Genomic DNA, 4,516 nt, shown 5'->3' on the forward strand with positions numbered 1-4,516 from the left:
AAGGAATATCTGGCTCCCTAGAAAAAAATGACAACCCAGGAACCAGAGACACCTTGACAAATCTAGTTAGTATCCTCAGAGAAATTTAGAGGTGATTTTTCCATCCACATAATCAGAAGCTGGGGGGGTAGTTGGATAGTGGTAAATGTTAACAGACCAGAGAAATGTGGAACCTACAATAGCTCTGGGAAAATCCAGAAACTGAAGAGGGCTCAGGAGTTGTAAGCATTAAGTTAACTCTCAATGAAGGGATTGAGAGAGGTTCAAATGAGCAAGAATGGTTGAAAATCTATACAAGAAGTAGACAGACTTCCCAGGATCCCCTCCCTCACCCTGTTACCATCATCAGATTACCAGCACCCTCCCTTCTCAGCAGGTCAGAGCTTTCTACTATGAGAAGCTAAACCATGGAAACTCTAGACTCGGGAACACCAGGCACCAAGAAGGTAAGGTTCCAAAACTAAAAAGGAGAGGTTAGGACAGAGTCTACATACCAAAGGCTGAGACTTCTCAGTTCCCTTACTTGCCTCTGCTCCAGAAACATTGGTAACCTAGATATAACCTAGATATAAAAAAATATATATATATATAAAAAGGCCACTCGGTGGCCTGGGGTGACCTTTGAAAATGGTTCGTTATTTGCTTGACCCAGAAAACCCTACAAAATCATGCAAATCAAGAGGTTCAAATGTCTGTGTTCACTTTAAGAACACATGCGAAACTGCCCAGGCATAAAGGGTATGCATATCTGAAAAGCCACCAAGTATCTGAAAGATGTCACTTTGCAGAAGCAGTGTGTGCCATTCCATCGCTACAATGGTGGAGATGGTAGGTGTGCCCAAGCCAAACAGTGGGGCTGGACACAGGGTCGGTGGCCCAAAAAGAGTGCTGAATTTTCACTGCACATGCTTAAAAACTCAGAGAGTAATGCTGAACTTAAGGATTTAGATGTCAATTCTCTGGTCATTGAGCACATTCAGGTGAACAAAGTCCCCAAGATGCGGTGTAGAATTTACAGGGCTCATGGTCAGATTAACCCATACATGAGCTCTCCTTGCCATATTGAGATGATCCTTACTGAAAAAGAGCAGATTGTTCCTATACCAGAAGAGGAGGTTGCACAGAAGAAAAAGATATCCCAGAAGAAACTGATGAAACAAAAACTTATGGCCTGGGAGTAAATTCTGCACAGAATAAATGCAAATAAAAATGTTTTAAAAATTCAGGAGAATGAAGATTTTTTTTCCCTTGGGGGACTCAAAGCAGGAAAAGAGATAAGATCTTCAGATATTGACAACTGGGGCTTCCCCAGTAAAATAGCTCAACCAGGTCACCCATTGTGAATCCCAGTACTTGGCAAGCCCTGTAGGTCAGATTCCTAGGGCCTCCCTCACATGTGCAAAATATTATTGCAAACAAGCAAGGATTACTCAACATGTGAAGAAAGCCTATAGCAGGAAAGAAGACAAGCAGAAACAGAAAGAAAAATGAAACCTGAAAAAGAAAAAAATGCAACAAGCAGAAGAAAACTTAAAAAAATAACTGAAATCTCAGAATTAAATTTATCCATCAAGCAAGATTACTGTATGTCTGTTTTGGCTGATGATTGTGTAATAGGAACATGATTTGTCCACCCTCTCGAAGAAATTGAAAATCTGAAAAAAATATATGAAACTGACCTTCAGACATTAAACATCAGACAACATTGAGAATGATAACTGAGAGAGGGGAAACAAAAGAAGTGAGTCTTCAGGTCGGCCCAGAGTACTGCCTGGAAAGAGTTTGCACAGAGAGGAGGAACTCAGGTTGGGCCTGGTGGCCTCTCTGGGTTGGAGAGACTGGGCTGCACGCCTGGCAAGGTCAAAGCAGCTTGAGTTCACTGGGCAGATATTGAAGAAGAGAGAACTGCAAGAAGTAGAGAGATTTGGAGATCTTTAAAGACCCCCAGGATCTTCAGGTGAGTACTGATAAGTGGATGCATGTGAGGAAATGACATGAGGCTAGAAAAGAACTAACCCAAAAGGACAGAAAGAGCAACTCTGAAACTTACTCAGGGCTGGGAATAGTTCATACTGTCACCAGCCAGAGTAGAAAATCTCATGATTCATGGGGAATTGGGTAGAGTACTCAAAAAGGTATTGCCTTAGTAGTGGGGCAAAGTTTGCTCTGGTGAGGCCTAGCAAAATATATCTTAAAACCTCAAAAATATCAAACTGTTCCCAAGTAACTTAACTGCACGGAATAACAAAGTTTAAGAATATTTATATAAGTAGGACAACCTTCATTACCAAATAAGATAAAATTCACAATGTCTGGAATCATCTAAAAACTTAACAAACATGCAAGAAAATATAACCCATAATGAAGAGAAAAATCAATATACACAAACCCAGAAATGACCATGATGATAAATGTAGATGACAGTTATTGTAGACATATTCCATTATGTTCAAGGAGGTAGAGGAAAGATGTAACATGCTATGTAGTGATATCGGAGACATTAAAAAAAAGTCAAAATTCAAAAGATGAAAAATACAGCATATTAGACACTGAAAAAGAAGAAGAGCTTGAGAACATAACAAAAAATGATCCAAATGAATAAATAAATAAAACCCTGAATGTAGCATCAGTGAACCATGGAACAATTATTATACATATAATCCCCACTTGAGAAGGTATTGAGAGCAGGGTGAAGTGGGGGTAAGGGACAGAAAAAGTATTTTAAGAAATAATGGCCCTAATTTCTCAAACTTGATGAAAATTATAAATCCAGGGGTGCCTGGTGGCCCAGTCATTAAAAGTCTGCCTTTGGCTCAGGTCATGATCCCAGGGTCCTGAGATTGAGCCCCACATCTGGCTCCCTGCTTGGCAGGAAGCCCACTTCTCCCTCTCCCACTTCCCCTGTTTGTGTTCCCTCTCTCACTGTGTCTCAGTCAAATAAATAAATAAAATCTTAAAAAAAAAAGAAAATTTTAAATCCACAGGTCTAAGGAAGTCACTAAATCCCAAAAACATAAAGAAAACCACACAAAGGCACATCATAATCAATTTGCTTAAAATCAGAAATAAAGAGAAAATCTTAAGAGCATCCAGAAAAAAAATACATTGCATTTCGATGAAAGAGTTAGCAACCTCTTTTTGGAAACAAAGCAAGTCAGAGGACAGTAGAGCAACGTATCTAACTACTGAAAGAAAAAAAACTGTCAAACTAGAATCCTATACTTAATGAAAATATACTTCAAAGACAAAAGCAAAACGAGGACTTTTTTGGATATATTAAAGCAGAAATAATTTATCACCAACAGACACACTATAAGAGTTTTAAGTCATAGACAGAGAAAGAGCATGGTCCTAAATGTGAAACTGAACTTGCATAAAGAAATAAAGAGCATTGGGGCAGCTGGATGGCTCAGTGGGTTAAGCCTCTGCCTTTGGCTCAGGTCATGATCCCGGGGTCCTGGGATTGAGCCCACATTGGGCTCTCTGCTCGGCAGGGAGCCTGCTTCCCCCCTCTCTCTCTGCCTGCCTCTCTGCCTACTTGTGATCTCTGTCTGTCAAATAAATAAATAAAATCTTAAAAAAAAAGAAAGAAAGAAAGAAAGAAAGAAAGAAAGAGCATCATAAATGATACATATGTGAATAAATATGACTTATTTTTTGTTTTAAAAATATTATTTAATTTTTAAATATGGAAATGGTAACCATAGTTGATAAAGTTTATAATATATATATCAGGTAGGAGAACAATGGCACAAAGTTCAGGAGAGGGAGAATGGAATTATACTATTATAAATTTCTTATGCTATCCATAAAATAGCATAATATGACTTTAAGTTAAACTATGGTACATTAAAGATGTATACAATAAACCCTTAAGCAATCACTAAAATAAAAAAACAAAGAGTTATAGCTAGTAAGCCAAGAAAGGAGATAAAATTAAATATTAAAAATTAAATATTTTAAATTTAAAAAATTAAATAAAATTAAATATTAAAAATCCACATGCTCTCTGCTCAGCAGGGAGCCTGCTTCCCCCTCTCTCTCTGTCTGCCTCTCTGCCTGCTTGTGATTTCTATCAAATAAATAAACAAAAATCTTTAAAAAAAATAATCCAAAAGACAGAGGAAGAAAACAAGAACAAAGGAAAGATGAAACAAATAGAAAACAAATAACAAGATGATATATTGAAACCCTGTTTGGGTTTTGATATGTTTTATCAATAATCATACTAAATGTAAATGGCATAAACACCCCCAATCAAAAGGCAGAGACAGTCAAAATGGATTTAAAAACCACAAAGAAACCATATTCTTCCTTTAAGAAATACATTAAACTACAGACAGGAATGAATTAAAAATAAAAGTTGGAGGAAGGCATAAGAGGTGAAAAACAGACAAAAAGGTATATTATTCTAATGCCAATCCAAAGAAATCAGGAGTGGCTATCAGATAAATTAAATTTCAGAGCAAAAAATATTATCAGAGATAAAGAGGGTAATTTCATAATAATAAAGGAG

At 37.2% G+C, this 4,516-nt stretch overlaps 1 pseudogene; it reads left to right on the top strand.

Moving 5' to 3' along the window:
• Positions 1-627: 627 nt before the first annotated feature.
• On the top strand, positions 628-1,211 carry LOC116854228 (annotated as a pseudogene).
• The last annotated feature ends 3,305 nt before the right edge of the window (positions 1,212-4,516 follow it).

Source organism: Lontra canadensis, unplaced genomic scaffold (assembly GCF_010015895.1).
Source record: "Lontra canadensis isolate GAN:19392208 unplaced genomic scaffold, GSC_riverotter_1.0 scaffold89, whole genome shotgun sequence".
NCBI classification, from domain to species: domain Eukaryota; kingdom Metazoa; phylum Chordata; class Mammalia; order Carnivora; family Mustelidae; genus Lontra; species Lontra canadensis.